The sequence below is a fragment of the Schistocerca serialis genome, chromosome 7 (genome assembly GCF_023864345.2).
Source record: "Schistocerca serialis cubense isolate TAMUIC-IGC-003099 chromosome 7, iqSchSeri2.2, whole genome shotgun sequence".
In the NCBI taxonomy this organism is placed as follows: domain Eukaryota; kingdom Metazoa; phylum Arthropoda; class Insecta; order Orthoptera; family Acrididae; genus Schistocerca; species Schistocerca serialis.
This window is the reverse complement of record NC_064644.1, coordinates 227,378,630-227,390,681: the sequence shown is the minus strand read 5'-3', so window position 1 is coordinate 227,390,681 and position 12,052 is coordinate 227,378,630. Positions and strand designations below refer to the sequence as shown.

At 45.7% G+C, this 12,052-nt stretch overlaps 1 protein-coding gene and 1 non-coding gene across 2 annotated transcripts in view; one reads left to right on the top strand and one right to left on the bottom strand.

The window, feature by feature from the left end:
- The window catches only part of LOC126412125 (Krueppel-like factor 16), a 268,092-nt gene that overhangs the window by 181,839 nt on the left and 74,201 nt on the right, over positions 1–12,052 (top strand). The window lies entirely within an intron of this gene.
- Trnar-ucu (transfer RNA arginine (anticodon UCU)) lies at positions 1,946–2,018 on the bottom strand. Its single transcript has one exon. It is a non-coding gene; the product is annotated as a tRNA-Arg (tRNA).

Genomic DNA, 12,052 nt, shown 5'->3' with positions numbered 1-12,052 from the left:
AACGCAGTTACCTTCTTCGCGTGGGATTTCAGGATTCACTTGCATATCTTTCGGAGTAAAGCGTGAATGACATTGGTATTCCAATTTGCTCTCACAGAATCACATTCATACTTATTTTCAGCGAACAGCAATTCACAAATGACAGCCTTTTAGAGAACACTACTCTCCCAAAAAATATAGAAGCAACTAAAATTGAGTGAAACAACAAGCTTGTGTGAAGATTTTTTGGAGGAAAATCGAAAACACACGCACACGCATATACTAACAAATTTACTGTACCCTGATGACGGAGGTTCAAACCTTTGCAACGCGTCGTGGAGATAAACAAACAGTGACTGGTAACAGCAAACTTGTTGTTTCATTTAATGTCAATAAGTCACGGTAAAGTCTAACCGTAAATGTTCGCATTTAAAGTCAACTAAAATTATTCATAAAGGTCGTATATTTCATTTTGAAATATTATTAAAGTATTTTGATCATCAAAATAGTTGTAGTGGATGTGTGGTTTACATGGTATATTTAGACTGCTGGATGTGAAAGCACGCCATCCGTAATCTCCCTTCGACAACACAGTGAGCAATTCCTTGTATTGTTCCCGCCGATGCCAATGAGGTATAATTGCAAGCCGTGTTTGATAGTTTGGCATTGCGCGGTGCAGATGGCACCGCCTGCTAGGCCTCATCACGTTCAGCCAGAACAAAGGACAGGCGTGGCGCTCGCTGCCACGCGGCGGCCACCACGTGTGCACTGCGCGCTCTTCTCTGCGAGCTTCCAAAGATAAACAGCACTAGGCTGGGGCGGAGCGGAGGCGAGGCATTGCTTTCCTGTGTCACTTGTGCAATGCTGTGCTCTAGCACACTAACAAAACGTCACACTATTACTGCGTACTTTTTATTCATAGATCTCATCAGTAGTATGACAGCTTAGCGAGATAATTGTTTTAAACAGATCTTATCGAATGTTACGAAGACGTGGCTAATTTGTCAGAAACAGATGAAATTTCAATAATTAAGAGCGCATAGGTGACCAGTTAACATTGTTTGTACAGAAACTGGTCGCAGCAGATGCTAGGACTCCCTCCAGTACGTGTCAAGGCTCTTGTAAACACGCAGGCTGCGGTAAACAGAACAGTCGCAGCGCTTGTGGGTAGGGTGAGAAAATGAATGTTCCAAACGCGTTCCTTCAGAAGACAGGGCACATTAACAGTGTAAAAGATTTTAGCAGTAGTGGTTCCTGTATGCGATAGAAAAATATTTCTAAATCCGTTCCATATGAGGAAATGAGGACATTTTGTGCAGTCGCTGAGCACTGAACATTTGACTGGAGATTCGAGAAGATTGGTTTCTTTATCAGTGGTACATTTCTACACTGAAGTTCCAAAGATTTCACAATGACATTTGCTCTTACGACATTTGTTTTGCAGGAATGGTCCTATCAGAAAGACTATATACTTGCATGAGTCATTACTGTGCTATACAAACAAATTAACATAGAGGTCTCCATGCGCATCTCCATTACTTCTGTGCTGTACGAACAAGTCGATGTAGAGGTCTTCATGTGCAGCCCACGTGCGGCTGTTAGCAGAAATATTTGTACTAAGTCTCTGTGTTATGTGGGTTTTTCCAAAACTAGGAACAGCTTGAAACGAGAGTAAAATAAGACACATTAACAAGAACGAGCAACATGGGTGTAAAAGAACGCACTCTTCTCTCACGGACTTCAGGCAAAAACGTGTGAAGTTCGTAGCGCCAAAAAGTGTCTGCAAATGTTTCCTGATAGTGCAGTTATTGGTACCACAAAGTTCGTTCTCTACACTTCCAGTAAGCTGCCAATTACAGATTTTGGCACTACATTTGCGGTAGATCTTTTTACAATTAGCTCATAGTTTCATTTGCAATGAAATTGCATGTTTATTTTCCAATCAACTGTGCCGGTTAAAAATGTGCATCCCTGGCGGGAATCGAACCCGCGACCTTTGGATTAGAAGTCCAACGCGCTATCCCCTGCGCTACAGGGACTGGCACGCCAACAAGTTCTGGCAGCGTCAAGTCCTTCCCCCGGCCCGCCGTGCGGTTATCGCAAAGTCACTGCTGACGTAGCGGCGCGCCTGGCGCGTTCATACTCGGCGCGTACTACGTACTTCTGGCCACTGCCTACCGCAGAACAACTTGCGATTAATATGGCAGGGGCATATTTGCTGATGCCACCTACTGCTTTGCGTGCTATTAACATCTCTTAAAGATTTCGCCGGCTCGACTGTAGCTACCATGTGGCGCAGATGACTGGAGGGTAATTTCCGAGATCACACGACCTCTTCAGACTTTGGAAGTAACCTACACTGCAGCTCTATTCGCTACAATGATTCATTGCCAATCCGTCGAGTAGAGCTGATACTAACAATTTCAGAATGGTTATATTGTTTGCCTTAAGATCTCTCCCTCTCTCTCTCTCTCTCTCTCTCTCTCTCTCACACACACATACATACACACACACACACACACACACACACACACACAAACAAGAGACACGCCAGTTTTACGGCCTGTAGAACATTGTTGAGGACAGCTTTAAGAAACTCGGAGAAACCCAGCGGATATTTAGGCGCCTATTAGGGCGTAGAACTTGGTAAACTGCTCTCGTTTCTTAGTGCAATTTAGGTGTATAACGATTGACTCCTTAACAAAAACCAGCTGGAACTATCAGTTCATTTTTGACCACCTATTGTTTGATTTAACGACCGTAGAGTGTACTGAAACGTTGGAATAATTGAGCACGGGCGATTCAGTGTATCTCCAACGACTTGACTTTAGATGGGCTATTTGATGTTTTTGGATACTATCGGCTCGATGGGTTTCAGCAGATGCGAAAATGCCGCATCGTGCACTTGAAACACAAGTCAGTTACATGTTTTTGGTAAATACTTTAAGATGCGTAAATTACTTGAACGAACTGTTGGTTGTGTTGATGTTTTACTTGTTTTAACAATACTTACAGGTGCGCTTGGGAAAGAATTCTTACAGCTGCTGAAGACTCGGACGTGACTGGTTGATAAAATGTTACAAATGGTTATATGAATCTAGCATTGGAGACACAAAGGTGTGCAATACTTAGTCGTAGAACCCATTGAAATTAAACGGCTGACGGAGACAGCAAAAGTGTTATAAAAAGCAGTCCTAAGCTTTCTCCCCAATCACAAACCTATAATGAGCAACATGTTGTCTCTGCGACCTTTTGCTTAATTGACGCGTTCCAAATCATAATGTTTATTGTGAATGTGGTTTAAGTAATGTGGAAGTAATTAGATTTTGGTAATAACAAAGGACATAATTGCTAAAAGAAATCAATAAGCGATCCGTAGGAATATACGACCTGTATATCGTTTTGAAGTTGCATCATCGTGTGCCTCGCCAAATTAAAAACGGAGGGTAAGTTCTCGACGTGTAGCTGAGCCATACCACACAATGCACCCAATGCTACTGTGCCGCTTGTGAAATGACCTGTCAATAGTGATCACGTAACCAATGACGCATCAATTTTTACAAATGTTCGTCATTTTGCTTAATGTTGAAAGAACTGATAAATCTGATACTTAGCTAATAGTATGTTGGCTTCGTTGTCTTCTTAGGGTATGATTGCTGTCCAGAGTTTTTCCTGAGCAAAGAAATTTGTAGCTCTCCAAAATAGTAAAAGGTAAATGGTGACCTTACCTGTACTAAAAATTTAGTGAAAACAAGATTGTAAATAACTTTATAAAATTAACATCGGTATGTTTCATGTTGGCTTCAGAATTATTCCATTGATATCTATTGACAACAATTCATAAGGTATATGGTTGACATGTAAACCAATTTACGAATTTATAATTTTTAATGAATGAAGTGATAGATAACCACTGGTATCGAAGGATTCCTAATATGGACTGGGCTTAGTTAAAATAGGACGTGTGCTTCCTCCTTCGTTTGGAAATGTACTTTAGAAGAGTAGTTGAATGGAACTGATAGCACTTTGGAAAACGGTTGTAAAATGAGTTTCAGCAAAAGAATCACAAGGATAGGCGTATACTCGAATTAAATTAGGCGATGCCGAGGGAGTTTCGATAGGAAATTACGCTAAAAGCCATCGAATGAGTTTTAATATTTAGGGAGGAAAGTATGATTATATAGTAAAAGTGGAAAAGATATAAATTTAACTGGTAAAATATCTCTTCTGAAAGTGTCTGGCGAGTAACCCGGAAGCGAAACGGGGACTATAATCTATAAGACAAGAAATGAATAAAAGCTTAATAAGTTATTTCCGATTCTTGTAGGTGAGTGTTGCATGTTGGTGCGTACGCACTACTTTGTTATGGGAAGGCTAAGTATTAGGCAGCTAGAAGCTGAAGCTGCGTTGGCGGACTTGCCGAGATGTAGTTAGAGTAAGCTGTGTTCCCGTGGAAACTTAGTGTTGATTTTTGTTATGGCTTCTTATATATAGTGCTTTGAAATGCCGTGTCTTTGTGGAGATTATTGCCGTTATGTTGAGGAACCAATATGAGGCGACGTTTATTTACTGTTCTGCAGCCGAGAGCCGGATCTCGAAAACTATCTGAGTGCAATTAGGTCGCCACAGTGCGTTTAACACTCAGACTAGTAGTGAATGTTTTAACCTGCACTTATATAGCCAAGCAACTGGACTCTGTGTGGCGAAGGGTAGGCTTACTTCGTGTATCACTGATGCCCCCCACTACCTCTCTCTCTCTCGCTCTCTCTCTCTCTCTCTCTCACACACACACACACACACACACACACACACACACACACACACACACACTCTCGCTCACTCACTCACACAAGTCATTCCTTTTCCGTCTGCGAATAGTGTGCGGCTGCTGGTAATCCTCCGTATGACGTCGAATCTCTACAGTTTTACCTTCGTGATCATTTTAAGAGATACACTGTTAGAAAAAAGACAACGACGCACCACGGTGGAATCATCCGAATGGGACGGAAATCGATAGATGTTATGTACTTTTAAACACAAACAAATGATTAAACTTTAGAAAAAATCCATGGTTTATTCAAGAGGAAAAAAGCTTCACAGACTGAGCAAGTCAGTAACGAATTGGTCCTTCTCTGGTCATTATGACTGATACAGTTATTGGACGTCCTCCTTGGAGAGATCACCAGATTTTGTTAAATTGGCGCGTTAGATCGTCAATATACTGATACGATTGGAGGACTCTGCTCCTAATACCCCAAACAACCCTGCTAGCCAAAGTAGGGTTTGGCACGTGCAAAGACAAGCGGTAGAAACTCTCGCGGTGTGTGTGTGTGGGGGGGGGGGGGGGGGGGGTCAGGCGCCGGCATTACCTTGCTGAAATGTAAGCCCAGGATGGCTTGCCATGAAGGGCAACAAAACGGGGTGTAGAACATCGTCGACGTACCACTGTGCTGTAAGGAGGTCTGCTATGACTGCTATGAAAAGAAATGGCAACCCGGACCATGACTGCTGGGTGTCGGGCTGTATGGCGAGTGACAGTCAGGTTGGTACCCCAGCACTGTGCCGAGTGTCTCAAGACACGTCTTCGCTGGTTATCAGATCTCAGTTCAAAGCGGGACTCGTCACTGAAGACAATTCTTCTCCTGTAGATGAGATTGCAGCCGAAGACGTGTCTGTAGATCAGGAGACGCACAGACAGCGGTGGGACACCACACGCCCTGTCATCCAGGTGTGATGGTCCGGGGTGCCATTTGTTTCGACAGCAGGTCGCCTTTGGTTGTCCTCTGCGGCATCCTTACAGCATATCGGTACGTCGACGATATTCTACGCTCTTTTGTTGCCCGTCATGGCAAACCATTCTGGACTTAGGCTTCAGCAAGATAATCGCCGCCGCCTCACCGCGAGAGTTTGTGCTTGCCTAACTACGATGGCTAGCAAGGTCGCCAGATCTCTCCCTAATTAAGAACGGTTAGAACGCGATGGGCAGGGCCCTCAAACCATATAGGTTATTGACGATCTAGCGCGCCAATTGGACAGTATTTGTCACATCCCTCAGGAGGACATCCAACAACTTTTATCAACCAGAGCCAAGCCGAACTGCTTGCATAAAGGACAGAGGTGGAACAACGCGTTATTGGCGTGCTCAGTTTGTGAAGCACTTTCTCTTGAACGAATCATCCAATTTTTCTGAGATAGTAATAATTTGTTTGTCCGTACATGTAGATCACATCTACAGATTTCCGTGCCATTGGGATAATTCTTTCATGATTCGCCGAAGCAAAACGTTGATTGATTGTCCTACGAACTTGTGCTCTAGGAATTTTAATAGTAAGCGGCACTTTTTTGTTCGTGAGTGGATTAAACATCGTGAGGATTTGATTTCCCTGGATTAGTTTTTCATGATACTTCCTCTTTAATATGCTGCAAATTGATCCGGCTTTTCCGCTAAACACTTCCGTGCAAATGAGTGGCGCAGAACGTCTCACATCGGTTTGTTCTTCTGTCTTCCACCGCGCCCTGAGCAACTGGCCGGTGCCGGGAGCAGTGGCGATTTGGGTGGCGCGCGCCTGAATGGGCAGCGACCTTGCGTGGCGCGGCTAGACTGCCCTTCGCCGCGGACCACCGCTTACGTAAGCGGGCGCTGGCGCTGGCGCTGGAGCTGGAGCTGGAGCTGGAGCCGGTGCCGTCGGTGAGACAAAGGCGGTGCCTTGCGGGTCACGGGAACCGGTCCCCGCCACGGCGTTGCCGCCCTCACCTGCCAGCACCCGCACTACATCCTCCCATCTCCTGGCCGACTGCCACCGGGAGCTCACACTGCCGCCAACCGGGGCCTATATGCGCTGTCGAAGCAGCTTTTATAGGCTCTTCATGCGGTTTTCCCCGCACGCCTCCCTTAGCGTAAGTGAGGATTGTTGTTACAGGAGCATCCTGACGCAGAATTAAAAGCTTAAAACGCGCCCTAACACGGCGGACAGTCGCCAATAAAAAGTGGAGAAGGAGGCTAAGAAGGTGGGGGATCATATGTACGTATGTCAGCACGCGATAACTGGTTTTCTCATTACGTCGCTCCTGAACTGTGTGCTATGTAAAACTCTTCACATCGCCATTCGCGCGCAATAACCGCAGATAAACGTAGCCTTTCTTTCTACTGTATCATGGGAGTGCATAATCAGTCTGCGATCAGCTAATTACGCAGTAACGGGCGTGCTGCATGGGAACGATGCTAAAGTAACGTGAACGATTTTAACAGTTTTGTGCTTAAATAACTGCTACGGTGATATGTGGCGTTCATGAGATTATCAACAGTAACCTACACTATGTGATCAAAAGTATCCGGTCACCTGGCTGAAAACGAGTTAAGATTCGTGGCGCCATCCATCGCTAATGCTGGAATTCAATATGGTGTTGGCCCACCCTTACCCTTGATGACAGCTTCCACTTTCATAGGCATACGTTCAATCAGGTGCTGGCAGGTTTCTTGGGGAATGGCAGGCCATTCTTTACGGAGTGCTGCACTGAGGAGAGGTATCGATGTCGGTCGGTGAGGCCTGGCACGAAGTCGGCATTCCAAAACATCCCAAAGGTGCTCTATAGGATTCAGGTCAGGACTCTGTGCAAGCCAGTCCATTACAGGAATGTTATCATCGTGTAACCACTCCATTACAGGCTGTGCTTTATGAACAGGTGATCGACCGTGTTGAAAGATACAGTCGCCATCCCCGAATTGCTCTTCAACAGTGGGAAGCAAAGAAGGTGCTTAAAACATCGATGTAGGCTTGTGTTTGATAGTGCGACGCAAAACAACAAGGGGTGCAAGCCACCTCCATGAAAAACACGACCACACCATGACACCACTGCCTCCGAATTTTACCGTTGGCACGACACACGCTCGCAGATGACATTCACCGGGCATTCGCCACACCCACACGCTGCCATCGGATCGCCACATTGTGTAAATTTTTGCGCTGTTCAATCGTCCAATGTTGACGCTTCTTACACCAAGCGAGGCGTTGTTAGGCATTTACGGGCGTGATGTGTGGCTTACGAGCAGCCGCTGGACCATGAAATCAAAGTTTTCTCACCTCCCGCCTAACTGTCATAGTACTTGTAGTGGATCCTGATGCAATTTGGAATTCCTGTGTGACGGTCAGGATAGATGTTTGCCTATTACACATTACGACCCTCTTCAACTATCGGCGGTCTGTGTCAGTCAACAGACGAGGTCGGCCTGTACGCTTTTGTGCTGTGCGTGTCCCTTCACGTTTCCGCTTCACTGTCGCATCGGAATCAGTGGACCCAGGGCTGTTTAGGAGTGTGGAAATCTCGCGTTCAGACGTATGACCACGTTCGAAGTCCGTGAGTTCCGCGGAGCGCCCCATTGTGCTCTCTCACGATGTCTAAATGACTACTGAGGTCGCTGATATGAAGTACCTGGTAATAGATGGCAGCACAATGCACCTAATATGAAAACCACATGTTTTTGGGGGTGTCCGGATACGTTATGCAGAATTGTTCACCAGCGTGCTGTGAGAGCGATAGTTGTTTTACGAAGGCCTTGTAACCATTTTAAAAACCTTGACAGCGATAGTTACGTTCCAGTTTTGCTAACTTCGCGCGTAATTGCTTTTCTAATATTCCTATATAGGTTAGTATTAGTAAATAATACGTAGTCAAAAAAATCACAGAAGATAAGTCTACGAGGCTTAAGTCAGTAAGAAAACTAAGAAAGCCCTGTAATACGTGTAAAGAAAGCCACTGGTTTCGTACAGACGCACGAGGCAAGGTTGACTTCAGCGTAGGCGGCTCGTCCTCTCGAGTGTGTCGCAGTAATCGCACGCGCGTACGTGCGTGACTCCACTCGGACGACGTCCCAGACAGGAGGGCCGTGACGGGCATCGGCAGGCAGGCAGGCAGGCAGACGTTGAGGTAGCGACCGATGTGGCATATTGCCAAGGAAAACCACGATGTGATCTGCGTGTGAAGCTGCGGATGTCTGAAGAGGAAGTCGGTGCCATCCATTGGGGGGCAGCGGAAAAGGACAAACATCGAAGATCGCTTCTAAAAATAGATCAATACATCCACATCCATAGTTCGCACGCCACTAAACGTCGTACCATTCCCTGCAGGACCACCCAAGTCCACTCAGTCCGCTAGTAAATGAGTACCGTGAATCTTGGACCGGGGCGACGGGTACGCCACCCTTCATCTCTAACAGTGCCGTGCCCAAGTCAGTGCAGTAGCCAGATCATGGGCTTGCGCCACGTCCCATACCTGTAACGTGACGCGCGACGCCTCTTAGAGTGTCGACCACTGGAGTTTGTTGAGCACCTCCGTTTTCAAGCGCTTACTAAACTGAGTCCTTGACAAAATGCGCCTCTCTCTCTCTCTCTCTCTCTCTCTCTCTCTCTCTCTCTCTCTCTCTCTCTCTGCCTGATGTAACTGGTAAGGATTCCAGACTGACGAGAAAAACTCATTAATCTCTCTAAAAAGTGCTTAATAGATACTTTCATAAGGGATTAATTAATTTTTAAGGCGATTGCCCAAAGCTGTTAAGTATTTTATGAAATGTATGACACGCACCTGCGTGTTCCACAGATCCACAGATGGCAGGTGGCAGTACTGGCAGTGGGCACGATCCTTGGTTTTTTTGGGGCTACGGTAGAAGCGTGTCCGAAACGGCGAAGTTCGTAAACAGTTCAACAGTTCTTGTGCCGCCGTGGTTGACGTAAACTGTTCATGGCAAAATGGTGCTTTCAAAAACTGCTGACGAGGTAACTGGTGCACCATGGGCCAGAGATAACAGGGACGGCTGAGGAAATGTGTACGGGCGAAAATAGATAGCTGGCCACCCAGATGAACAAAGGGGCTACCAACGTCTCCTCAATGACAGGTTAGCTAACGTTGCTGCATACGGGCCTTCGCAGCGGGCGCCTGGTTCATGTCCCCATGCTGCTGTTCATCAGCGAAGAAGGCTAGAATTTTCACGCCAATACCACTGAGTGGCCATAGGTGGCCTTTTCAGATGAATCACGTTTCATACTCCAGTGGAAAGATGGCTTTTGGCGTGTACGGCATGAAACGTCTGAAAGCAAAAGGCCTAGACCGAATGACGGAGCGTTGTGGTCCGGGATATGGTTTCGTGGCATTCCCTGAGTGATCTTCATTCTGGAAGGCACAGTGGATTAACATAAGTATGCATCTATTTTTGGGTCTCATGTCCACCCCTACATGCAGTTTGTTTTTCCTCGGCACGACGGCGTCTACAAGCAAGACAATGTAACTTGTCACACAGCTCGCAGTGTTCTGAGAGCAAGCTGAGTTTACCGCACTGTCTGGCCACCAAACTGCTTGGATTTAAACTCAGTTGAGAATCTGTGGGACCACCTCGTTCGGCCAGTTCGGGCCGTGGATCCTAAAACGAGAAACCTAGTGCAGCTGGCTACAGCACTGTGATCGGCGTGTCTCCACATCCCTGTCGGTATCTTCTAGAACCTCACTGACAGTCCGCGCTGCAAAATGTGCTTATTCGTGCTTTTGACAGGTGTAGTTATTTACGTATCGTGCCGTGTCATAACCCAATGCTACTAAAACTTTCCCATTAGAACTGCAGAATTTACGAAGGACAATGAGTATCGTTGACCTCTTTAGTAAAGATACGTGATTGCTATTATGATGTTCATTAGTTGTGATTGGGCTGTATTAATAAGATTACCGTATTGATATGACACGTAAATAATAAATGAACATTTACATTGTGATTATTGTAATGAAAACGGACAGTGAAAATAAAAGAACATTTCATGAAATACATTTATATCGTCATTTCTCTTTAGGCGCTCCATACGGTTACTCCCACTATTTTTCCACTGTCACTATTATCGGCGGTATATCGTCAATAGTGTAATCGAACAGCATGGATCTTCCCGCGCCTATTTATGCGCAATTTTATCGTCAGGTCTTACTGCATTTCGTTACGGCCCTCTGACGTTGCCTCAACGGAGCTTCCCAAGTTATCCACTAGATCAGTCATGTGTATTGTAAGCCGTAACGGAATTGTAACATTCGTTGGGCTATTCCCGAAAATAGTCTTACGTTTGTGACATTGTATTTAAGAGAACTACGTGTTGATATTTGTTGCCGGCCGGAGTGGGCGAGCGGTTAAAGGCGCTACAGTCTGGAACCGCACGACCGCTACGGTCGCAGGTTCGAATCCTGCCTCGGGCATGGATGTGTGTGATGTCCTTAGGTTAGTTAGGTTTAAGTAGTTCTAAGTTCTAGGGGACTTATGACCACAGCAGTTGAGTCCCATAGTGCTCAGAGCCATTTGAACCATTTTATCTTTGTTCCGTACGAAGTCCGAAATCCTGCCTTAATTAATAGCCGCCTTCCAGTGCTCTGCCAAGTTGGTGTTTCCATTTTGTACATAATATTTCGACAACCGACTTGGCGCTGCGAGTTCTGCTGTTCTGTTTACTCGCTGCGTGGACTCCAACCACTCTGCTATAAACAGCGGTCTGAGACCAACAATAGCTCGTTCACAGAGTTCGATTCCCGATGTCCACTGCACCCTTTGATGCTATTTTGCTTTATAGAACACGCACTCGTACTCCGTGAAACGAAAATTCCCTCAGCGTTTCAATAAATTGAATGCCGGACCCCAAGCGTTATTTAAATTGAAACCTCCATACCTTTTTAACAGGTTTTCTGACATCTTTATTTCGATTAATTATGCTGTCCCAGAAACTGGGCGTTTGCACCACGATACTGGTTTCATCGTATTTCATTTCACGATTATCTTCGAGGTGCTGCTCGGCGACAGCTGATATGTTAGGTTGTTTCAGTCGGGTGTGTCGCTGATGTTCCTTGTATTACTCGTCGGTCGTCGAAATATTGTACAGAAATGGAAACAACTACACAGCTGAACAACCGGAAGATCATTGTTAGCCAATCACGCCGAGAAAACCTGAGATAACAACGCCGAGAAAACCTGAGATCACATCGTACTCCCTTCATTAAGCTACAATGCAAAACGGCGTCGAATGTGTTCTGGAATAACTTTCGTCCACGAAAAACT